At 42.0% G+C, this 26692-nt stretch overlaps 1 protein-coding gene across 4 annotated transcripts in view; it reads left to right on the top strand.

The window, feature by feature from the left end:
- The window catches only part of ACACA (acetyl-CoA carboxylase alpha), a 525165-nt gene that overhangs the window by 161675 nt on the left and 336798 nt on the right, over window positions 1-26692 (top strand). The window lies entirely within an intron of this gene.

Genomic DNA, 26692 nt, shown 5'->3' on the forward strand with positions numbered 1-26692 from the left:
TGTACTGTTTATGGCTAGCATTAAAAAGGTAAGCTACCATTTGTATTATTGGCAGCAACTTCACGCTTCAAAGCCATGACATACAGAGCCACCTCCAGGTTCGGAAGTATGTGAGTACAATTTTATTATTCTGGATAAAGATGACTATTAAGTGACCTATCTAAAAATGAAAATCCCAGAGCGCACCTCTTAAAGTGTATTACAAGCAACAAAACCCAGTACCAATCATGCATACTTTCATTTACAATGCTGCACACACCACTCCACAAATTTCAAAGAAACTCCAGAAAATAAAGGATTTGATAACTCTATCCTAGAGCCATTGCATCTGTAATAGTTTGTTCCTTGCAGGCAGGGTCTCTTGCAATGCTTCTGCTCCAGTTTGTGTTGGTTGAGGCTGCAGTAGATTTGGGGGATGGGGGGGGGGGGTGTTTGAACCGTAAGACACACTTAACACCAGTAATTTCACAGGCTTTGATTATTCAGCAGATGAAGATGCAGACAACTGCAGGGATTTGGTTACCAAGGCAGCCGGGTGCATCGTGACAACATGTCACAAGGAGCCAGTGGCAACTTCAAATGACTCAAAATGGTCATCCTAAAAAGTATAGAAGCCTGCAAATACTTACTTACAGCCCACACTGACTTAATCACATCTTCTGCAATGACTTGGTGTGGATGCCTGATTCGAAGTATAAAATACTTTCCCTCTACTCTCAAATTTACAGAGAAGATGCATATTTTAAAAGCAATGCGAAATAGTACAAAAAATAGGGAAGCACCAAAGAAAACCCAATACATCCACTCAACGCTAATAAATAGATTCAATTGCTCGTGATAAATGACATAAAATGATTCTTAATCAAAACAATTTGACCTATGACCATAGATCATAGGAAAAGAGGACCGCTCATAGTGTAGTCTGTAAACACTTTATTAATCCACAAAACCCCCCATTTTCATATGCACTTACATGTTAAGCAAAGATAAAAGGCAATGCATAAAGGTAAACTAGGCTCAAACTGCCCGCGTCTCTCACTGTTAGCCGTCCCGCAGTCCCCACTGGCGGAGGCAGTACTAGGAAGCGGGTGTAACGTAGCCGCGTGGTCACGCCCTAACGCGTTTTATCGTCAACTTCGTCAGAGGGCCTTTTTCCAAATGTCTAGCATATTTTAAATGGGAAATAGTAAACATCTTCAGGTCATTGGTATTAAGCACAGTGTCACGTACCTGGTCTTGAAGCCAAATTGTTGAGAAGGCTCAGGGCTCTCCTTGTGGCTAAGTGCTTGGCATCCCTGAGGGTGGTAACAGGGAACGCCAAGCCCAAATAAGCAGTGATTGCCAACTGTGCCAAGATAGTAGATTCTGTATCGGTGATCCCTCTGTGGATAGGCTCCAGATGTGAAGGGCATCTGGTCCTGGAAGAGGTGCTGGCAGCACACAGCAGCACGGAGGTACAGCAAGCTGATCACCGCAGATGGGTACAGCATTTGGATCACAGCAGGCAGGGCAAGACAGGAAGTGTGGTCTGGAGCAGGTTCCAAGGTCTGAATACCAGAAGTCTGCAAGTAAAGGATCAAAGCGTGGTCAGGCTAGCTGAGGTCATACACAGGAAACAGACAGGAATATATCAATGGAACAAGCCAAGGTCAGAGCCAGGAGAGAAAGAGGGAGAGTCAAGAAGCAAGCTGCGTCAGTAACAGCAAGTTCAGAAGTATAAGCACACAGAAACACGGGTATCAGGGAGCTGAAGACCAGTCAGTAAGGTCTGTGAGCAACTGTCATCCTTATAAAGGCCAGAGGGTGCAAAGAACTATCACACATGGCTTGCCCAGTGAGTACAAGCTTGTGCTGAGAATGAACATTTGTGTGCCTTAAACAAATGCGACCATGTTGGGTATTGACAAGTATGCCAGGCCTTTGAGCCAATCATCTCTGGCTTATCCCCTGACACACAGTATGCTATAACTAAGTAGGCTGAGGGTTCAAAATAGAAGTGTGATGTGGTTCCTCTGTACTACTTGTAAAACCTGTGATTAGCTGGACCACTGTTTATGAACAAAACATGGAGTGAATGTGTATAGATTCCACTGACAGACCTGAACCTGGTTAGCCATTGTTTGCTCAGTTTCTTTCTTTGTCTGGGCTGTTTTTGGGCATAGGTTTTTAGTAACAACAGAGTTGCTTTAGAATTTAGAATTGTGATTAATACTATTTTATATAAGGTAATAAAGTTAAATACGGTTAATTGCATTTAAACCCACAGACCTACATATATTATATCAAGTATAAAGCTGAATACAACAGGGGTTCTCTGTTGTATTCAGCGATTTTGGGATGTGGGCACTGTAACCTCTAATTGGCCCTGGTTGAAGGCAAATACAAGTATAAAGCTGGCCATAGATGGGTAGAATTATCAAACAAATTTTTGGGAAAAGAATGTTCTAAGGAAGTTCATTAATTTTATATTTATTGGTTTAAATCCGCGTTAGTTTTCTACCACAGTGACAAGAAAATTTGAAGGAGCAGGATGGAAAGTTTTTTTTCTTTATGCCAGCTCAAGGGGGCCATAGCTTCTATAGATATAGTAAAGCTTAAAACTGTAGAGTAGCCATACGATAACTAGTAAAGTAAGGTGCTATTATATATCCAAAACATATGTGCCGAAGATAGATAGATATATATATATATATATATATATATATATATATATATATATATATATAATTTAGACAAAGTGAGCGTGAATCAACACCCCAAAAAAGTGCCAGTGAAAAAAGTAAATCAAATAAAATAAAACAAAAATGTTGCTTGACAAAATAAATATCACAGTCCACTTTAAATAGAGTGGCGATAGTCTGTATTGCTCGCCAGTCTCTGTGACCACAACCAGTGTATCGTAAATGTGCTTATCTTCACATAAATCAAGGGCTCCATCGCGTGAAATGCAAAAATACTGCGCTCACCAGAGTCCCCAGGTCCCTGGGACCACTAGGCTTAGTATGGATATAAGCACCAAAACATTCAGAGATTCTTCCACAGCAATCGCTATCCTTCCCTCAGATGGTAGATGGCATATAACATAAAGGCAATAAAACATGGTGATCACGCAACACAGTTTATTTAAAATGTCCCCATATAAAACCTCTCCATAGTAGTATGCTTACATAAAAAGTGCCTGGATCAGCACCAGCTTGAATAGCCTCTACTAAACCCCTCATTATTTGACTCAGATATGGTCTCACCATTCGCTCCGATCCACCGGCTCACGTGCGTTCCACAGAGGTGCAGGATGTGATGTTCTGATGATGCCTCTAATAGGCGAAATGCACTGAGATCTGGTTGCTGTTTGAAGGTCATTATTAAACCATTGACATCACATCCTGCACCTCCGTGCAGGACTTTAAGCGATTAGTGTGCATTTTTAGTGTCCTATATCTTTTCTTTGGTGGTAACGAGACAAACACAGTGTAACCTGGATGAGTTGGATCACTACTAATAGCTTTTGCCCTCTTTTTTAATCAGCTGGCATATGCTGTGTCCAAATTCGTTAGCTCCATACCTATGATCCGCTTTGCTGTTTTCATATATGAAATATTTTTAGTCCTCACAATAGTAAAGACAGAAAATGTGTACAGAACCACTGCACATTCCCTTCAATTGCCTTAAGAATTGAACAGATAGTGGAGGCTCACTTATTTGCCTCAAAATATATCTGCCCTCCTTGTATGCTGACCGGAGGAGAGGGTACCCTGTACACCTTTCACCATCTATGTTGGAGCAACAAAAATGTCTAATTTCAGGGTGCTTTAAACGCACTTGACTGATGCTCAGATATTTCAAGTCTGTGGGTGAATTGGGACAAATTGCTGTTGTTCCTTGTTGGCTAAGAAGCTAGATCCCCTGCACAATCAACACTTTCCTTGCTGCCCGGTCTGCTTTTCAGTGTTTGATTTGTTGTATCCTCCAATCTTGCAGGATATCTACCAATAAATCTCTCTGCTGCTCTAAATAGCAGATATAAAGCTGGCTATTTTAAGCTTCTACTCGTTTCTCTTTTTGGCAAAACAAATTCAATTCAAATAAAAATTCCTTGGTTGTCTTTTGCATAGGTATATATCATTACTTAATTACCATCCCCCTTGGTTTTTTTGATCTTGACCAATTTGGGAAAAAAGGTTCCATCGTATGCACCTTTTTAGATGAAAAAAAGAGGGGAATAAAATCCTTCCAAAAATTTTGAAAAGAGTTGGCTGCGTGTCTGAGAAAGCTCTCTCATTATCTCTCCCATCATTGATTTTTTTTCTCAGCTTGAGAATGTTCACATATACCCCTTTGTGTGCTTGGAATTACCTTCCCTCCTGAGATGTTTGGGAATTGTTCCAGTTATTGATTTTCTTTCAGGATGTGATTATCACAAAACTATAACAATTGTGATAAAACTGACAGGCAACTCTTCCACATATCCCCAAATTTTACTATTGCTCTCATATTCTGCTCTGGGCTCTCACCCAAATACTACTTGTCTTTTTTTACATTGCTAAATTTGGTTCATCCAATTTCCTCCTTTGTGATATGTCATAAGCATTGATAGTTGCTAATGTTTTCAGTGTTCATGTTTAAGTGAGGGATGATACAAAAAAAAGATGTTGGTATACAATGCAGTTAAAGTATAAGTGAACCAATCTCCAATTCTCACATGAGCATTAATATGTTTATGTCATTTTATAGTTACATAGTTAGTGAGGCTGAAAAAAGACACAAGTCCATCCAGTTCAACCTATGATGTGTGTGTGTGTTTGCTTTTAACCGTACATTGTATACCCCTGTATGTTGTGGTTTTTAAGGTGTCCATCTAATAGTTTTTTGAAACTATCAATGCTCCCCGCTGATACGACTGCTTGTGGAAGAGAATTCCACATCCTTACCGCTCTTACAGTGAAGAATTTTAGAAGTACTTTTCAATGTTGGTAAATCTTTAGCAGCCTATATTAAAATGTTACCTGGTGATCCTGACATGAAAGTCTTTGCTTGGGCAGTTCCTGTTACACAGTGACAATTCTTTGTCCCTGTCTCCCAAATTTGCTCTGTCTTTTGTCATTCTGCCACCTGGGCTTTTGACGGAGACAAGTTGACATTTCAACATACATTACGCAAGTATAGTCTGCATCATCAGGAATCCTAAGAAATTCCTTGCTGCAGTTGCTAGTCTGTATACCTTTTAGACAGGTAGTGGCTTTAAAAAGGCTGCAGCAGCACTGAGATGCAACAAAGCAAGGAAAAGTAAAAAAAAAAATACAAATATATATATATATATATGACAAAGGTGTAATAGACAATCTGAAATCATATAGATAAATCCACAACACTAACGGCGCTAATGAACAAAGTCTGTTAACCACTTTACCACTAGAGGATTTTGCTGTCTTACGTCTGGGCCACTTTTTGCGATTCAGCGCTGTGCGACTTTAACTGACAATTGCGCGGTCGTGCAACGCCATACCCAAAGGAAATTTACGTCCTTTTTTTCCCACAAACAGAGCTTTCTTTTGGTGGTATTTGATCACCTGTGCGATTTTTCCTTTTTGCGCTATAAACAAAAAAAGAGCGTAAATTTTGAAAAAATAACAATATTTTTCACTTTTTTTTATATGAAATTCCCCCCCCAAAAAATTTAAAAATCAAAATTTTTTTAAAATTTTTGGCCAATTTGTTTTCTGCTACATATGTTTGGTAAAAAAAATCACAATAAGCGTATTTTGATTGGTTGCGTTTACTAACTAAGGGAAAGATTTCTGTAATTTTTGGTGTTTTTTTTTTTTTAACGAGTAATGGCGGCGATCTGCGATTTTTTTTTTTGCGGGACTGCGACATTGTGGCGGACAGATTGTACCCCTGACTGACATTTTTGACACTTTTGGGGGTACCAGTGACATTACTACAGTAATCAAGGCTATATATATGCACTGTTACTGTAAAAATGACACTGGCAGGGAAGGGGTTAATTTTATTGGAGAGGGAGGGGTTAATGTATGCCTGGAGCTTACTGACGTGTGTGGGGGGAGGTGACTGTGTGACACAAGGACAGATCCAGGGTTCAGCTATACTGAACCCTGCAATCTGTCCCTGCCTGTCACTTAGGAGATCCGCCCGCTTGTGTTTACACAAGCAGGCGGATCTCCACACTCGATTCCCTGACGATCGGGGAAGAGCGGCGGCGATCGCCGCTGCTCCTCCCCTGGCCCGACTCCCGCTGTGACTGAACACAGCGGGAGTGAGCCTCCGGTGTCGCGCACGCCGCCAGGAAAGGGGAGTGTCTGGCGACGTAGGTCTACGTCGCCAGGCGATAACCAACCACTTTGCCGCAGTAGTGCTCGAGTGAGCAGACGGCAAGTGGTTAATATCAATATTAGGGTCACTCCCGTATGGGAGGGATGATGTCAAAGAATGGAGTTTTCAATCACAAAACAGTTCCAGTTAGAGACAATCCAAATCCCAGGGAAAGGGGGTGAAGGATTTCTTAATCATCTACCAAAAATCCACCAATCACTGGTGCTCCTCCCTCTCTCCTGGAACTCACCAGATAAATGATCAAAACTCTCCCTCAGAATATACTCCGATCACCATGTAGATGTCTCCAAACTCGTAAGATCGAAACTCCATATAAACCTTATTAGCCTTCATATAGAACTCCATTCATGGTAGCATGTAAATGAAGAGTAGGGGCACATAGTGTAATTCCGCAACTTTAATGGATTAAAATATGACACAAATAACCCCGCTCCCCTCAAGTTTTCTACTTACAGCAATAGAATGGAATGAAGGCATTCAATAAAACATGTACGCTCCATGACCCACCACTAGATCGGACCCATATCCTCCAGGAGACCGTAGCGTGGCCAGGCGTAGCAATGATAACAGGCGACCGCGCACCCGAGAGCGTGTGTGCGCGGCGCGGTTGGACGATATTTGTCTACCATACGGCGCAGGCGCACTCGGCACCGTCGCCGTGACCCGGAAGCGAACGGGACACGCTCACTTCCGCTTTCCTGACGTCAGCGCCTGTGAAAGGACTTCCGCCAGGGCATCAACCCCGCAGATGACACATATCCACTTCCGGCCCTTCCTACGGACAACCCCGCATAGGGAAATACCCGGACAGCAGAGCGGGCTACAGATATATGGCCAATATTTTCTTATGACCCTAATGTGCAGCATCCATGTGTTTATTCGAATGCCCATCATTGTACTAATCAAAGGGCTTTATCAAACTTAATGTCAATTCGGTTTTTACATACTTTGATTATATTGCAGGTACATTTTTAGAGTATTGTACATTGTATAAAATGTATCATAGTAGTCGAAAATTCAACATGGATTGCTCCATAAACACAGCTACATCAACAGTATATGTAGATGTTGTAATGACTCTTCAGGGTGTACCTTAGTGGATATTAGCTATGCAGGGTAATATCAGTGCTGGATTTAAAATAGAAATACCAAATCCAATGTCTCTTATGCTGGTCATACATATTGCACATTTCAAGCTATTTAAATCACTTTCAAATGACTTTAAAAACTTTAGTTGACTTGCTATTGGACGCTAGTTGTAAGTGGTTACAACTGTCTGAAAACCAAGACATGTATGGGTTGTACTAAAACTGGAGAGTGCAAAATCTGGTGCAGCTCTGCATAGAAACCAATCCGCTTCCAGTTTTTTTTTTTTTTTGTCAAAGGTTGTAAACCTCAGAAAAAAAAAAAAACCTGAAAGACAAAGGCATAATGAGCTAGTATGCATCGCATACTAGCTCATTATGAAATACCTTAGAACGAAGCCCCCGCAGTGCTGCCCAATCACCGGTAACATGGGTGACATGTTCAGCCATTTTATTTCCGGGTTTGCGCCATCCGCCCATCTGATTGGCTGGAGCCGTGATTATGTCACTCCTGCGCATGCGCCCGGGAGCCACCGTTCACGGCGCAGGGCCCTGATGGAACGATATGGGGGGCCGTTCCTTCAGAGCGCATGTGCCAATGACGTCATCGGCTGCATGCATGCAATGTAAATATCTCCTAAATGGTGCAAGTTTAGGAGATATTTACAGTACCTATAGGTACAAACACTACCTAGGGGTTTACAACCACTTTAATTCAACAAGCTGAAGTTAGAACCTGATTGGCTACCATGCACAGCTACACCATATTTTGTACTCTCCAGCTTTAGTAAATCAACCCCTTATTGTCATCATTTCTCCTCGCTATTTGTATTGTCATCATTACTCCTTGTTACCATCTTACTTCACCAGTTGTTCCCAACTTTGCATTTTGGAAGAAATTTTTTTTATTACATGTACTTGTATAGCCCCAACAATTTACACAGCGATTTATGTATTTATATTGTACATTCACAACAGTCCCTGCCCTCAAGGAGCTTACAATCCAAGGTCCCTACCTCACATTCATACATACACATACTAGGGTTAATTTAGACTGCCGCTAATTAAAGTAATTGTAAAGTCTCTACTTTTTTTTTTTTAAATAACAAGCATGTTATACTTACCTGCTGTGCAGTTGGTTTTGCACAGAGTGGCTCAGATCCTCCTCTTCTCGGGTCCCTCTAAGGGGCTCCTGGCCCTTCCCACCTGTTGAGTGCCCCCACAGAAAGAAGCTTGCTGTGGGGGCACCTGAGCCGAGTCACAGCTCCCTGTGTCCACTCAGACACGGAGCTGCGACCTGGCCCCTCTCCCTCTCTCTCCTGATTGGTTGACTGTCTCAGCCAATGAGGAGGGGAGTCTCAGGGAGCTGAGGAACACCTGCAATATTGCTGGATATAGATGAACTCAGATAAGTATGAGGGGGAGCTGCTGAACACAGAAGTTTTTTTTTTTTCTATCTTAATACATAGAATGTATTAAAGAGGAAGTAAACCCTCCTCTACAACTTGTACCTATAGGTAAGCCTATGGCTTACCTATAGGTACTGTAAATATCTCCTAAACATGTACCGTTTAGGAGATATTTACCTTACTTGCAGCCAGTGACGTCACTGGCGCATGCGCTCTGAAGTAACGGCCGCTGGTGCCGTTTCTTCAGAGCCCCGCGCCGTGACCGTCGGCTCTCGTGCGCGTGCGCGGGACTGACGTCACCGTGGCTCCGGCCAATCAGATGGCCGGATGCCGCGATCCCGGAAGACGGGCGACTGGACATGTCGCCCGTCATACAGGTGAGCGGGCGGCACGGCGGGGGCTCGTTCTAAGGTAAGTATTTCATAATGAGCTAGTATGCGATGCATACTAGCGCATTATGGGTTTCTCTTTCACGTTGCAGCAAAAAAAAAAAGTGTCATGGGTTAACAACCTCTTTAAGAAAAAAAAAAAAAAACTTCTGCCTTTACAAATCCTTTAATCTATCAGCATGTCTTTGGAGTGTGGGAGGACACTGGAGTAGCTGGAGTAAACCCACTCAGACACAGGGAGAACATGCTGTGTCGTGGTTGGGATTCGAACCAATGACCCTCATGCTGCCCACTTGCCCAATGTACTTAAATGAGTCAGAGCAGTCACTCCTCCCCCTCCACTTGCACTGTCTTTAGGGTTCCACTGTAAATTCAATCACTGTAAGCATGCCTAAAGGCAGGCATAATCTGCTGTGTTTACGTTATAATGTATCTATGGCTGAGGATTTGTGAATCCTCAGCCATGTATACATCCTGCTGTAACTATTTATTTGTAAAAAATGTTTTTATATTAATGCTAAAAAAATAAAATAAAAATGTGTAACCTACTATATATCCTTAGACCTATATTAAAGTGATAATAAAGGATAGGGATGCACCGAAATGAAATTCTTGGCCGAAGCCGAATAATAATGAAATGCTTGGCCGAAGGTCGAAGGCCGAATACCGAACGCGGCGTTTCGCATTTTTTCCATTTATTTTGCCAATTTTTTCACCATTACAATAATTAAATGGTAAAAATTAGCTTTTTACTATTTTGTGTTGCTTTTCAGAAAAATAAATCAAATAACAAAAATACAATTTCAAAATATTTATTTAACACTGAACATTTTTGAACATTCCAGCAAATATTATACAAACAAAGCACAATATAACTTAAAATAAATAAATTAGTAAAAAAAAAAAAAAAAAAAAAAAAATTTCTGCCATCTTTGAAGCCCTTTTCTTGAATAGCCTACGTTAGGCCTATAACTGACTGCTGAAAGAATGTAACTCTGTATGTCTACAACAACAAATGTGCATTGAATAGTGCAAAAACTGTGGATGAACCCAAAACAAATGAATAACTGTCCTAGACATAAGCCTACTTAGCCTACTTCTTCAGGAAAAGTGGCAGGTTCTTCTTTATGAAAAGTAGTTTCTCTGCTTTCTCACATGAAAGTCTGTTTCTCTTCTCATCGATGAAATGAGATGCAGCACTAAACAGTCTCTCACTGTCGGTGCTTGTGCATGGAGCAGACAAGTACCTGCAGAATAGTTGAACATTTTATTGCAGTTTTCTGACAGTTGCTCATTTCAAAACAAACAATGTCTCCCATACAAGTAGCCTACCTTTGTGCCATCTGCGCCAAGTCGGGAAAGCGGCCTTGATTGGTCCTCCAAAATTCGAGAGGGTTATTGCTCCTGGGGATGGGGACTTCTGAGAGATACCCATCTAACTGTTGAGCGGTCGAGCTTGTCCTCTGTCTTGCAAATGGGTTATTCTCTTGGAGGATCTCATCGAACATGTCAGACAGCGAGACTGTGCGTGGCTCATCTGTAGTACAAGCCCGTTTACTCACTGCGCTGTTTTCATCTCCTGCGCTGTGCATCACCTGACCGTCTCCATCACCTAGCGGCTTTCCCAAATCCAACTCGGCCTGGATCATTTCTCGTGTGCGCATCTTTTTCCCCACATCCAAGTAATGATCTTTATATCGTGGATCAAGCACAGTCGCGATGCAGTACAGGGGTTCTGAGTTCGCCTGACTAAATTGTGTGCTGACAGCTTCTAAGAGCGCACTTTTAGTTGTTTTCACTCCGTGGTCTGTTTCAGCCTCTTTGTTTAAAAGACGCTTTAATGCTGCAGGTAAGGGTATGACGTCTGCCACAGATGCATCAGATGAGCTTATCTCTTTTGTTATCTGCTCAAAGGGGGCGAGAAGAGAGAGAACGTTCTCGATTAACACCCACTGGTGTGCGGTGAATGTCGCGGGCAGGTCATGATCTGCTATGTATGTAGCCAAGACTCGCTTTTGCGCAAAAAGGCTTTCCAGCATATAATATGTACTGTTCCACCTTGTGCTCACATCTTGTTGGAAACGTTTTTGTGGCATTCCGAACTGTTCTTGGATAGATTGTAGGCGCGCATAGGCAAGCGGTGAATGTTTAAAATGGCCAACAATTTTCCTGCCTATCGCTATCACATCTGCTATACTGCGCTGACTCAACAATCCCTCGTGGACCGCCAGTTGAATTGTGTGTGCCATACACCGTATGCCTTTCAGATTGCTATCTTCCATGGCTTTAGCCATATTTCTTGCGTTGTCACTGACTACCGCATGCACTTTAGATTGGTCGATACGCCAAGTGTCAAACATGTTGGCGAACGCCTCGGATATGGCTACAGCTGTATGGGACCCTCTAAACTCTTGTGAGTGAAGCACAATCTTTTGTAGCTTGAAATCTGTGTCGATCCACTGCGCAGTTAAACTCAGCATACTAGTGGGGCTCACATCCGAGCTCCAAATATCAGTCGTGAAGCTGAGGGCTGCAATATCTGTGGCCAAAAGCTCATGGACGTTAGTTGAAACGACGTTATACATCTCAGGTAAGCACACGTCTGAGAAATGCCGTCTACTAGGGATGGTGTAACGGGGCTCAATATGGTCTATAAGCCTGCGAAATCCAACATCCTCTACAACAGAGAATGGTTGATCATCCAATGCGATGAATTCCATTATCCTTTTAGTAATACCTTTAGCTTTGGCACTGTCATTGGCAAACTTTTTTGCCTTTTCTAAGAAGTCAGCCACAGATGGAGTGGGTGTCCTAGGACTGGGAGCTACTTTTCTTTTCGCTGCTGCTTTTGCCGTAGCCGCCGTGTCTTTCTCGTACTCTGCATGATGTTCGGGGTGTCTTGATTTTAAGTGATAAATTAAACTTGAAGTGCTGTACGTTTTTGCAGATGCACCCCCTCTGGACAATTCAGCAGAACAATGTCTGCAAACGGCCGTTTTTGCCTCTTTCTCTGACACTTTAAAGTGCTTCCACACTGCTGACATGTTTGCTGCATAAAGCGCGCGCCTCTCACTCTACGCGGGTTATTTGATTGCGTCATTAAAAACGTCATTGTTCGGCAAAATTTATTCGGCCTATTTACTTATTTACTATTTACTTATTTCGGTTGCCGAACATTCGGTGCATCGCTAATAAAGGATAAAAAATATTTTGGATTAAAATAAAAAGGATGTTATAGTGGCCTGCTCTGTGAATCATATTGCATAGAGCGGTCCCTTACCTCCACTTTGGCAGTCCCCTGCCAGCGCTGTTCCCTCCTCCTTCCTCCAAGGGCCTCCTTAGCAATCCTGGTGCCAAGGGGGCACCTATGTGCACACACTCCTGAGCCGGGCAGTGTACGTCCAGACACACACAGCGCTGGTAAGCCTTACCCCCCCTCCCTTTTCACAGGAGTTTGACTGACAGCAGCAGGAGCCTTTAGCTCCCTCTGCTCTCAGCGCCTCGTGTGAGTCCAGGATTTGAGAGGAGCGGTGCTGCAGCCAGGATAGCGCTGGATTGGTGAAAAGATTCAGGTAAGTATTTACAGAGAGTGGTTTTTACAGGTAGTGGGGTGTTTTTTTTAAAGTAGAACTATAGGCAATTATCCCGTCAGATTTTTTTTTTTCGCCATCTGCATCCCATTGGGGAGATTTCCCTTCACTTCCTACCCCATAGCCAAACAGGAAGTGAGAGGAAATTCCTGCAAATGAAGGAAATTCCTTGGGGACTCCCAGGCCACCAGAACTATTGTCCTCATTGGAGGATTTTCATTTTTTTGAGACAACCCAAAATTTGGGATTTACTTTTACTTTCACTTTCAATGATAATGGTAAATAGACAAATGGAGAATGGACAAATAGAGAGGGGGGAGTCTCCTTAACCACATAACGACCGCTCACATTGCTGCTACTGCGGCAATGTGGCTCGTTATCCAGCGACGTAGACCTACGTCGCTGGACTCCTCCCCTTGTAGACGGAGCGCTCCCGCTGTATTCAGTCACAGCGGGAGCCGGGCAAGGGGAGGAGCAGCGGCGATCGCCGCCGCTGTTCCCCGATCGTCGGGGAATCGAGTCTGGAGATCCGCCCGCTTGTGTAAACAAAGCGGCGGATCTCCTAAGTGACAGGCAGGGTCAGATTGCAGGGTTCAGCATAGCTGAACCTGCGATCTGTCCTTGTGTCACTCAGTCACCTCCCACCACACATTTCAGTAAGCACCAGGCATACATTAACCCCTCCCTCTCCAATAAAATTAACCCCTTCCTTGCCAGTGTCATTTTTACAGTAACAGTGCATATTTATAGCACTGATTACTGTAGTAATGTCACTGGAACCCTCAAAAGTGTCAAAAATGTCAGTCAAGGGTCCGATATGTCTGCCGCAATGTCGCAGTCCCGCAAAAAAAATCGCAGATCGCCGCCATTACTCGTTAAAAAAAAAAGAAATGACATAAATCTTTCCCTTAGTTAGTAAACGCAATAACTTTTGCGCAAACCAATCAAAATACGCTTATTGCGATTTTTTTTTTAACCAAAAATATGTAGCAGAAAACAAATTGGCCAAAAATGATAACAAATTTAGATTTTTACATTTTTTGGGGGGAATTTCATATAAAAAAATGTGAAAAATATTGTTATTTTTTCAAAATGTTTGCTCTTTTTTTGTTTATAGCGCAAAAAGTAAAAATTGCACAGGTGATCAAATACCACCAAAAGAAAGCTCTGTTTGTGGGAAAAAAGGACGTAAATTTTGTTTGGGTACGGCATTGCATGACCGCGCAATTGTCAGTTAAAGTCGCACAGTGCCGAATCGCAAAAAGTGGCCTGGACGTAAGACAGCAAAATCCTCCAGTGGTAAAGTGGTTAAGGGGGGGCGCAGACAGCAATACAAACTGGCAGGGATTCTAATCCCTCTCTATCCGAAACTAGAAAACCGTTTTGCCTTTAGTTATACTTTAATACTTTAAATTTTAGTGTCGGGAAAGCTCTGAACAATACCTTAAACCCTGTCTGAATGATTTCTATTGTCCTTTTTGCTTCTTTATGGGAAAACGGATGGAGATTGTCAGATTTTTAGCATCTTGTTTAAAGGGTTCAGATATTTATATGCAAAGATTAATTAGTGCTATTTATCATGCTTAGTTTGGCTTATAGCCTATTGTGATTGTCCCGTGACCTGACATCGTTTGGACAGCTTTGCTGTAAAGTAACAAGGGGCAAAGACATAATTCTGTGCAATTTCAGTCTGGACACACATGCCAAAGTCATTATGTTTGTGTCCCAGAGATTACAGTGCCTAATATTGTACAGTGGCATAGCAAACTATGTGTGTACAAGGAATAGAAATAAATTGCATAACAACACATAAAAGCCCCAGAGGCAAATGGCTCAGTGACTTCCCTACATTATCTTCTCTTATTAATGTTGCATGCGAGGCTGGATGGTTGGAACAGTGAAAATGTAAGCAATGCAAGAATGATGAAGGCTCTGATTTTGGCCTTCGATCTCATATGTTTTAATTTGTGAAAGGGGCGAGCGCACTGTTAGCTGGCGTGATTCTAAGTAACGCTTGCCTTAAGAATCTCATTATTCGAACACAGGACCGTATTTCCTCTGAGAATTCTGGAGTAGCTTTGAGCTGGGCCTGTTCATTTCTCAAGCAATCATAGCTGCGTGATGGAGAGAGAAAATGGCAGCTGTTCCTAGCTCAGGCCTTCAATTTTCTTCAGTGTCCAGCCATTCAAGTGTGTAATTACACTGGGATGACGAGGAAGCGTCAGGCCTTGTAAGGGAACTGGTTGCAGGCTTTTGCTCACTGACTTTGAGAGTGAGGACAAGAAAAATTCAATTAATCTGCCGACATTTTATGTGTGTCGTGTATAATTATTACTGTATGCTGCTTTACAGTTTTGCGGGAAGAATAGTTCGGAATTACTTTTTTTTTTTTTTCTTACCTATTTTCTATGCCCGTTAAAAATAAATGCACCAGACACCTAAGCAGATAGATCAGTCATAATCCGATGTTTAGTCTAATATGAAGACACATTTTTGAGCTGGGCTTGGTAAAAATATTACATTTCCAGTAAAATATCTGTAAGTAGATTTGTGCAGTAAAATATCTGTAAGTAGATTTGTGTGTCTAAATAATTTAGAAAACATAAAATGCCACTCAGTATGCTGAAAATGGTTAATTAATAATTAAACCAAATAAATCATAATTAAACATTTTAATTTTTGAAGACCTTTCCAGATCCACGTAAGCAAATAACTAAACTTAAATATATTCCAAGCCCCTCCCCCCTCCCAGTCCAGCGTCTTGTTAATATATTTTTTGGTTTGGGGCCCGTACAGCTCTGAGCCTTAAGCTGCTGCCCTTATTGCCACTATTATACTCTTCCCAGGGATTGCAGTTATCTAAAATTATTCATTAGTCATTATCACGTTTGCTAATGTATTTAATGTGCATGGAGTTGTGCACTGTAGTAATGCTTTGAAATATGCTTTCTGTGCTCTTTATTGGACTGTTTTCCTGTACCTGCTTTATGTACAGTACTAAAACTTATTTTATAAGAAGAATTTCTTCTTCTTTTTGCAAATCAGCCCAGTTTAGTTTAAAAATGCTTTGAAGTAGTCCTTATGAAAAGGGAGGGCTGAATGCCCCTTGAAACTGGGCCTAATCATATGATGAGGTTTTTAAGTAAATGTAATGAAGTTTGTTTGCCTTTAGGCATGACTTACTGTATACATTTTTTATTCTGTTTCATTGTATTTTGTTATGCACTGCCAGGCAAATTAGAGTGGGCCTTGCATCAAAACAGCAAGGTCCACTTACCTCATACACCCCCACCCTTTAAAAAAAAAAAAACAGTTAAATGATAATGAAAAAAAGTAAAAATTACATTACAACCTGGCTTCTGACCACTTCTTGTAGGTGAAGTTGATGTTTCTGGGTCTTCTCACTTAATCTCCGAAAGTAAAAGGTTGAGGAGTCAGATTATGTGTTTGGGATCTCCTGCTTTCCCTAGATTCCAGGAGAGGGGTAAAATTGTTACTTGTATATATTTTTTCTTCCTAGGCTGGACGTTGGGGGTCTGTAGGATAGGTGGCCCTTATGTTTTGATACAAGGGTCCATTGAACCACTTTCAGTATGGACCAAATCTGACATTCCTCTCCTACATGTAATAAACGTTTTTTTTTTTTTTTTGCTAGAAAATTACTTGGAACCCCATTATATATATTTTTTTTGATAGCAGAGGCCCTAGAAAATAAAATGGCGGGTGTTGCATATATTTATGTCACACAATAGTTGTACAATGTTTTTGTGCAATAAAATTCAATTAAGTGTATTAATATATACACTTTAATGAATTTTCTTTTCCAATAATTTTTTTTGAGATTTTTAACAAGGTGTAAGAATCAGCAGGTACATCAACATCTGATATTGTTCATAAATTGCATATCAGGTTACATAAGAGCAGAACATGGTAACTCAATATAATTTCCTTTAGAACAATTTACTTAACATGAGGGAATAGGAAACCAGAACTATGGTCATTCAATAAATCTCTCCTGCTCTATTATGTCTCACCCCTCCATTTAAAATCACATGGGGGGGGGGGGGGATGCCGTTGGAGGGTTAGTACACAACCCCTCCATTAGCGCTCAATAAGTGTGTGTGGGGGGGGGGGGGGCAAATGAGACAGACTGTGCCCCTGGGTGTGTTACACTCCCAGTACATCCTCAGCGTTCAGGTTAAAGAAGGCCTTTTAAAGTACATGACAGTACTACAGTATGCCAGTGGGCCTTAAAAACAGACAGGGGGAGGGTACAGTAGAGCAAGAGAGAGAAAAAAAAACAGGACACAAAGGAAGAAGTGCTCTCTATCCTGCCCAAGAAGGCTTTAGTGTGGGTGTCCTATGAGGCATCCAAGAGCTACAGTGCCTTGCGAAAGTATTCGGCCCCCTTGAACTTTGCGACCTTTTGCCATATTTCAGGCTTCAAACATAAAGATATAAAACTGTAATTTTTTGTGAAGAATCAACAACAAGTGGAACACAATCATGAAGTGGAACTAAATTTATTGGATATTTCAAACTTTTTTAACAAATAAAAAACTGAAAAATTGGGCGTGCAAAATTATTCAGCCCCTTTACTTTCAGTGCAGCAAACTCTCTCCAGAAGTTCAGTGAGGATCTCTGAATGATCCAATGTTGACCTAAATGACTAATGATGATAAATAGAATCCACCTGTGTGTAATCAAGTCTCCGTATAAATGCACCTGCACTTGGATAGTCTCAGAGGTCTGTTTAAAGCGCAGAGAGCATCATGAAGAACAAGGAACACACGAGGCAGGTCCGAAATACTGTTGTGGAGAAGTTTAAAGCTGAATTTGGATACAAAAAGATTTCCCACGCTTTAAACATCCCAAGAAGCACTGTGCAAGCGATAATATTGAAATGGAAGGAGTATCAGACCACTGCAAATCTACAAAGACCTGGCCGTCTCTCTAAACTTTCAGCTCATACAAGGAGAAGACTGATCAGAGGTGCAGCCAAGAGGCCCATGATCACTCTGCGAACTGCAGAGATCTACAGCTGAGGTGGGAGACTCTGTCCATAGGACAACAATCAGTCGTATACTGCACAAATCTGGCCTTTATGGAAGAGTGGCAAGAAGAAAGCCATTTCTTAAAGATATCCATAAAAAGTGTCGTTTAAAGTTTGCCACAAGCCACCTGGGAGACACACCAAACATGTGGAAGAAGGTGCTCTGGTCAGATGAAACCAAAATCAAACTTTTTGGCAACAATGCAAAACGTTATGTTTGGCGTAAAAGCAACACAGCTCATCACCCTGAACACACCATCCCCACTGTCAAACATGGTGGTGGCAGCATCATTGTTTGGGCCTGCTTTTCTTCAGCAGGGACAGGGAAGATGGTTAAAATTGATGGGAAGATGGATGGAGCCAAATACAGGACCATTCTGGAAGAAATCCTGATGGAGTCTGCAAAAGACCTGAGACTGGGATGGAGATTTGTCTTCCAACAAGACAATGATCCAAAACATAAAGCAAAATCTACAATGGGATGGTTCACAAATAAACATATCCAGGTGTTAGAATGGCCAAGTCAAAGTCCAGACCTGAATCCAATCGAGAATCTGTGGAAAGAACTGAAAACTGCTGTTCAGAAAAAAAAAAATTTCAGTCTCTCGATGTGCAAAACTGATAGAGACATACCCCAAGCGACTTACAGCTGTAATCGCAGCAAAAGGTGGCGCTACAAAGTATTAAGTTAAGGGGGCTGAATAATTTTGCACGCCCAATCTTTCAGTTTTTTATTTGTTAAAAAAGTTTGAAATATCCAATAAATTTCGTTCCACTTCATGATTGTGTCCCACTTGTTGTTGATTCTTCACTAAAATTTTCAGTTTTATATCTTTATGTTTGAAGCCTGAAATGTGGCAAAAGGTTGAAAAGTTCAAGGGGGCCGAATACTTTCGCAAGGCACTTTAAATGAACCCTTGGAGTTAAAGCAGAACTTTACTCTCCCAATGGACATTGACCATTTTTAATCCTTATGCTGCTAGCATTAGTACATATTTAGGAAGGTATGTTATATTTACTTGTTTAAACTATTTTTTTAAATTTCTTCAGTTGCTTCCTGGTTTCCAGGCCTAGGTAAGTTATGTCATACATCCCAGGAGTCTTCATAGGAGGAGGGAAAGGGCTTTCTTAGCGAAGCACACCCACCTGCCTGTATGCCTGAGCTAAGGGCAGATGAATTCCAGGAAGTAAAGAATACATGAATCAGCTGCCCTTACACAAGATGGCCACAGTCAGAAATGCTAGGGTGTGTGTTTTTCAAAGTGACTTCTCAACACAATAAAGCATGGAGACATGAATAGATGAGGGAGTTTGCTTTAACCACTTCTGGACCGGAAGGATATGCCACCTTAATGACCAGGCCATTTTTTTCAATTCGGCACTGCGTTACTTTACGGAAAATTGCGCAGGTCGTGCGACGCTGTACTGAAATAAAATTGATGTCTTTTTTTTCCCCCAAATAGAGCTTTCTTTTGGTGGTATTTGATCACCTGTGCGTTTTTTGTTTTTTTTTATGTTTTGCGCTGTAAACAAAAAAAGAGCGACATTTCTGAAAAAAAAAAAACAAACAATATTTTTCACATTCTGCTATATAACATTCCCAAAAAAAAATTAAAAATCCAAATTTTCATTCTTTTAGGTCAATTTGTAATCTGCTACAAATTTCAGGTAAAAAAAAAATCGCAATAAGCGTATTTTGGTTTGCGCAAAAGTTATCGCGTCTACAAACTAGGGGAAGGATTTATGTCATTTTTATTTTTTTTTACTAGTAATGGCGGCGATCTGCGATTTTTAAGGGGACTTTGACATTGCGGCAGACAGATCGAACCCCTAACTGACATTTTTTACACTTTTGGGGGGACCAGTGACATTACTACAGTAATCAGTGCTAAAAATATGTACTGTTACTGTAATAATGACACTGGCAGGGAAGGGGGTTAACCTAGGGGTGATCAAAGGGTTAAATGTAAGCCTAGAAGAGTGTTTACTAATTGTATGGGGGATGGGCTTGTGAAATGATCATAGAGAACTGTGATCTATATAACAGTCACTCTGTGATCATTTCAGAGGAACGGTTGGCTGTGTTTACAACAGCTGACCGTCCTGCTCTCTCAGCAGGGAGCGATCGCAGGTGCCTGGGAGCAATCGTGCCCGCCGGCCCAGTGCATCGGCATTCCTGCTGCCTACTGGGGGCGGAAGCGCACCACTGGCGGCGCACGCTCGCCCCCCCTGCACCCTGTGTGCGACCAACGTAGGGCTACGTCGGTTCGCGCAGGAGAGGCTGCCAGCCGCAGTAAATGTTCAGCGGGCGGTCTAAATGTTTTTAAATATGAAAACATTTTTAAATAGCATATTTGGTTTGTGGTTCTCAGATGCAGTGCAGTTCCACTTTAATAGCTTTTCAAACCCCTTTTAGCAGCAATGACTTCAAGCAAGCACTTTAGCTCTGGATCAAACCTGCATCAGTTCAAGAAGAATTTTTGACTATTCTTTACAAAACTGCTTCAGCTCAGACACACGTGCAGGATGCCTGGCTCTCTTGAGGTCATTCCACAGCATCTCTATGGGGTCTCTGGGCTCTGTTTGGTCCACTCCAAAAGGCGCATTTTCTTTTTCTGAAGCCAGTCTGTGGTGGATTTACTTTGATGCTTAGGGCCATTGTTCTACTGCATCATCTAACTTTTACTAGGCTTCAGCTGGCTGAAAGCCAGCTTGACATTTTCCTGTAGAATATTTTGGTAAACTTGAGACTTAATTTTCCCCTTGATGATGGCAAGTGGTCCAGGCCCTGGGGCAGTGAAGCAATCCCAAAACATAATGTTCCCTCCACCATACTTCGCCATTGGGATGATGTTATGATGTTGGTAGATGGTGCCCTTTTTTACACCTTATACAGTTCTGAATATTCTCCCGGAACAATTCGTCTTTTATTTAATCAGGCCACAAAACAATTTACGAGTAGTGTTGTGGTTTGCCAATGTGCTCTTTGGTTTTTTTTTTGGAGAGCAGCGGCTTCCTCTGTGGTTCTGCCATGGACACCCTGCCTGTTCAAAGACATGCATATGGTAGACTCATGAGCAGAACAGATTTTTGCCAGTTCCAGTGATGTCTTCAAGTCTTTAGCTGTTACTCGTGGGTTCTTGTTTACCTCATTAAGGATTCTGCATTGTGCCTTGGGAGACATCTTGGCTGCGTGCCTACTTTTAGGAAGAGTAGCCTACTTTTAGGAAAAGTACTAAACTTTCTACATTTATAGACAATTTCCCTAACTGTTGATGGATGGATGCCTAAACACTTTGAGATTGCTTTGTATAGCTTTCCAGCCTCACGCAGATCAGCTACTCTTGATGGTATGTCTTCAGAGAGCTCCTTTTTGTGAGGCATGGTTCACACTAGCTGATACTTCTTATGACCAGCAATCTTAAAATGTTTCAGTCTCTTTTATCAATCAAAGTAGCTCTAAACCACACTTCCAAACACATTTCATTACTTGGACTCCAGGTGTGCAAACTACTGAGTCCAATAAGCATTCATTGAAGTATTTTGTCTATGGGTTCTCTTTCTTTTTCTTCCAACACTGTGAATGTTTAATGGGTGTAGTCAAATAATCAGCTTAAGCACCTGTGTTTGTTGTGACCTAGATGAGAATCAGATCATATTTTATGGAAATTTACTGCAGAAAACAAATTCCAACGGGTTCAAACACTTTTTCATGCCACTCTACTAGACTTTGGACTCCCCCCTGCTCTGCACAAGCACTTTACTAACCTGATACTTAGACATTTCCTTAAAGCGGTTGTAAACCCAAAAATCGCGAACAAAAAAAAAAAAAAACCTGCAAGACAAAGGCATAATGAGCTAGTATCATCGCATACTAGCTCATTATGTATTACTTACCTTAGAACGAAGCCCCGACACGGACCCCCGGACATTGCTGCGGGCGCTGCCATGATCCCTCGTCGTCTCTTCCGGGTTCGGCGGCTTCGGTGCTGTGATTGGCCGGAGCCGCGCCGACGTCACTCCCGCGCATGCGCGCGGGAGTGATTTTCCGGCAAGCTCCCGGAAAGTAAAACTGAAGGTCCCCCCGTACCTTCAGAGCGCACGCACCGTTCGCGCGAGCGGCTGCATGCACTGCAAATATCTCCTAAACCGTGCAGAGAACCCCTATCTCTTTGTTCATCTAACATTACAGTGGGACCAGACTAGGATTACCACCAAGGCTATGATCGACACAGGATCTTGTGGGAACTATATTGATACATGTTTTGTTACCTTAAATAAAATACCTATTATTTCAAAACCTAAACCTGTTTCTGTTAGTTTCATTAACGGTATTCCGCTATCTTCTGGTCCAATCACCAACCAGACACAAGCACTCCTTGTCACTGCTAACGAGTCTCATGGAGACCACCACTTTTGATATACTACCTTCACCCCATTATCCCATTATTTTGGGACTTCCTTGGTTACACACACATCAACCAATAATAGATTGGAACCGACGGACTTTAACTTTCCCTTCTCACTATTGCGAGATTACGTGTAACCTCCCATCTTTTGGAAAGATCCTGTCTGTGGTGTCAGATGAGATTGCACCATTATGCTATCAGGATCTGTCCGAAGTATTCCTTGAGAAAAATGCTCAAGTGTTGCCTCCCCATAGGGATTATGATTGCACTATCGATCTACTCCCTAACAGCAAATTGCCTTTCGGTCATGTTTATCCTCTTTCACAGGATGAACTTTCTCATCTCAAGGAATACTTAGATGAAAATTTGAAAAAAGGGTTCATTAGACCCTCTACTTCTTCCACAGCTGCAGGACTTTTCTTTGTCCGCAATAAGGATTCAAGTCTTAGGCCTATTATCGATTATAGGCAATTAAATACGATTACGATAAAGGATCGCTATCCTTTACCGCTCATCCCTGAACTCATCGAACAAGTGCGTGGGGCTACTTACTTCTCTAAATTGGACCTAAAAGGGGCATACAACCTAATCCGAATCCGTGACGGAGATGAGTGGAAAACAGCATTCAGAACCAGATACGGATTATTCGAATATCTTGTGATGCCATTCGGGTTGTGTAATGCTCCCGCAGCTTTCCAGAGGTTCATAAACGACATCTTTAGAGACTTACTTGATGTCTGTGTTGTAGTATATCTGGACGATATACTTATCTATTCTCGATCTCTGTCTGAACATATAAAACATGTAAGACTTGTGTTATCCAGATTACTCGCACACAATCTATACGTGAAATTAAAAAAATGCCTATTTCATAAAGAAGAAATATTATTCCTAGGATACATCATATCCAAAACCGGAATTAAGATGGATATGAGCAAGATATCCTGTATTCTGGACTGGCCTATACCAACAACTCGTAAGGCATTACAGCGATTCCTTGGATTTTCAAACTTCTATAGGAAGTTCATCAAGAACTTTTCTGCTATTGTGAGACCTCTCACACAACTGACAAGTATAAAGAAACCATTCAAATGGTCAGAAGAAGCAAATCAAGCTTTCTGCTTGTTAAAATCAAGCTTTACTTCTGCTCCCATACTACGCCATCCAGACCCATCCCTCCAATATATTCTGGAGGTAGATGCGTCAAATATGGCAGTAGGAGCAGTTCTCTCCCAACGACCAACAAATACTTCACCACTCCACCCAGTTGCTTTCTTCTCAAAATCACTAAGCAGCCCAGAGGTGAATTACCCAGTGGGTGAAAAGGAGTTGCTTGCCATAAAACTGGCACTGGAGAATTGGCGACATCTACTTGAAGGTACCCGGTTACCAATACTCATATATACAGATCACAAAAACCTTCAATACCTCCAGACTAACAAAACTCTCTCCCACCGGCAGGTACGATGGTCATTATTCTTCCTAAGATTCAACTTCCTAGTGACCTACACGCCTGCAGACAAAAATAAAAAAGCGGATGCGCTATCACGATTAACCGAAGATAACTGCGCCGAAATCCCTTCTATTCCTATAATACCCTATGAACGTATTATTGGTGTTGTTCGTTCCTTGAAGGAAGAGATTTTGCACAGTATAGGATTGTATTCACCTCCACCACAACTAAGTACTGATGCAGAAGGCTTCCTCTATTACAACGATAAACTCTACATACCCCCTACTATGCGCACCAAGATCTTGGAGTTATCACATGATGTGCCCATGGCAGGACATATGGGTATGACGAAAACCCTTAATTTGCTTACCAGGCAGTTTTGGTGGCCTGATATGAAGACGTCTGTACAAAAATTTGTTTCTTCATGTGACATCTGTGCAAGGTCCAAAATTGACACTACAAAACCATCTGGTCTACTCTGCAGTCTACCAATACCCCAGGTTCCATGGGAAGTTGTGTCCTTAGACTTTATAGTAGAACTACCACCATCTAAAGGATTTAATACCATTCTAGTGTCAGTGGACCACCTGACAAAGATGGCACATTTCATCGCTATCCATAGACTACCTTCATCTAAACAAACAGCGGAACTACTGATGAAACATGTGTTCAAGTTACATGGAATTCCAAAGACTCTTTTATCCGACCGTGGTTCACAGTTCATCTCCAAATTTTGGCAAGCTCTTTGTCAAATATTACGGATTGAGCGAAAGCTCACTTCACCCTACCACCCTCAGACCAACGGACAGACTGAAAGAGTCAACCAGTGTATAGAACAATATCTGCGTTGCTACACATCATACCTACAGGATGATTGGGTGGACCTTCTCCCTCTGGCGGAATTTGCTTATAACAACGCAACCCACAGTACTACTAAGCAAAGTCCGTTCTACTTGAACTATGGGTTTCATCCCACACTTCTTCCACTACGCATCCTACCATCAAGTAACCCAGTAGCCTCGGACTATCTTACCCAAATAAAAGACTCTCTGGGTTTACTTAATACCACTATCTCACACGCTCATAGTCAACAAAAAAGGTACTACGACCTTCGTAGAAGACCTTCTCCTCAGTATGCTATTGGGGACCTCGTTTGGCTATCGACAAAAAATTTAGGGTTAAAGATCCCTAGCAAAAAGCTTGGACCTTTATTTCTGGGACCCTTCCCAATTAAGAAACTTATTGGAAAAGCTGCAGTACAGCTCACCTTACCGGCAGATCTCAAGATCCATCCCATCTTCCATGTGTCGCTACTGAAACCCCATGTTCCTAACCAAGGAATAAGGCCTACCATCTTGCCTCCACCTCCAGTACAAGTTGAAGGCGGAGAAGAATATGAGATTAAGGAGATTTTGGATTCTCGTATCCACAGAGAAGGACTCCAGTATCTCATAAGATGGAAGAACTATGGACCCCAAGACGACACCTGGTTGGATACCTCTGATGTTCACGCACCTAGGCTTATACGAAGGTTTCACTCGAAATACCCGGAGAAACCAGTGCTATAGGCCTTCCGGAGCCGGCCTTAAGGGGGGGGGTACTGTAAGATTCTGGTACCTCTGGTACCCTTAATTTCCATTTCCTTTCAATATGCGTCCCACCTTTCTAATTAGGTGGTACGCATACACCTTTAAGACGGATGACGTCATCGCCAAGCGCCGCTCTGAGCGGCTATTTCAACCGCCGGCGTTCTCTCTCACGTTGTTCGTTCAATGTGCCTGTGCCTGTGCTTATGTGCCTGTGTGTCTACATGCTTACAAGCTTGTCTCGCTGCCGGAACCTCCAGCTATTTGCTTTTACCTGGAACAGACCGGAACCTCGCTACTGATCCCTGTATCTCGCTACCGGATCACTCCCTCACTACTGGACCCCTCTACTGCTAACCTTACTAGTGATAAGTACCCCACAGGGGAATCCTCCATAACCTAACTTACACTACCTACCTCTGCACATTAAGGACTGTTACTATCTATGCATACTAATTCTATCATCTGCACTGTTACATAGATTGCTAGCTCTTGAGTCTACTACCATCTATCCTTGCACTGGGTTAGCCTATCCTGTATTTGTCATCTGCTGTCCTTACCACCTGTTACCATACTCGATTACTAACCTATCTGCATTCTACCTAAATACCATCTAATACTCTCCTGAACATTTCTATCAAGTGCTTACCATCTCTGTCACTGTTCACACCTGTCCCTTCAGCACATCACCTTCATACTATCATATACATCCTATCACTCCAGGAACATCTTATTGAGTGTGTGTATATCTGTATGCTGAAGCTGATGGGCCCACAGTGATGAGTCTGGAGAGTTGGATCTGGTTATTTAACACATCTCTACATGACTACTGAGTGGAGATTCTGCAGCTGCAAATCCAGCCTACTACAAAAACGCAGGAGCGTTACAATAGGATGTACCGCTAATCAACTTAGACTTACAACTTATATCTTAATGACGGCCAAACCCTGGCACAAGCCTAGTATTCTGGTACTTCAGCAGTTACACAAGTTAAACAAAAAACAACATGGTACCTACTGAATGAAAAAATGGCGGCAGATTGTCATAGAAAAGTTAAGAAATTTTAAAAGGTTTGTCCCCTTGGCTTTCACATTATTTTTCTCATGTCTTTGCCAATTCCTTGTGGACCATCTATTATTCACCTGGACAGGGCAGATATGGTTTAGAGCATGCTGGTGCCCTGACTGATCTTGCTCCTTCCCTCTTCTTACCTTTATCCTGTCCCACTCCTCTCCCTCCACCTTTTTTTACCTTTGTTTGGTTTTCTGTACAGTAGGTCTTTCTTTAATAGTTAGTTGGTCTTTTTTTTTCCTTTATGACCTGTAGTAAGACCTGGATTGCTTATAAAGGTTAATTCATGTTACATA

The sequence above is a fragment of the Pelophylax lessonae genome (assembly GCF_965119305.1).
Source record: "Pelophylax lessonae genome assembly, chromosome: 2".
NCBI lineage: Eukaryota > Metazoa > Chordata > Amphibia > Anura > Ranidae > Pelophylax > Pelophylax lessonae.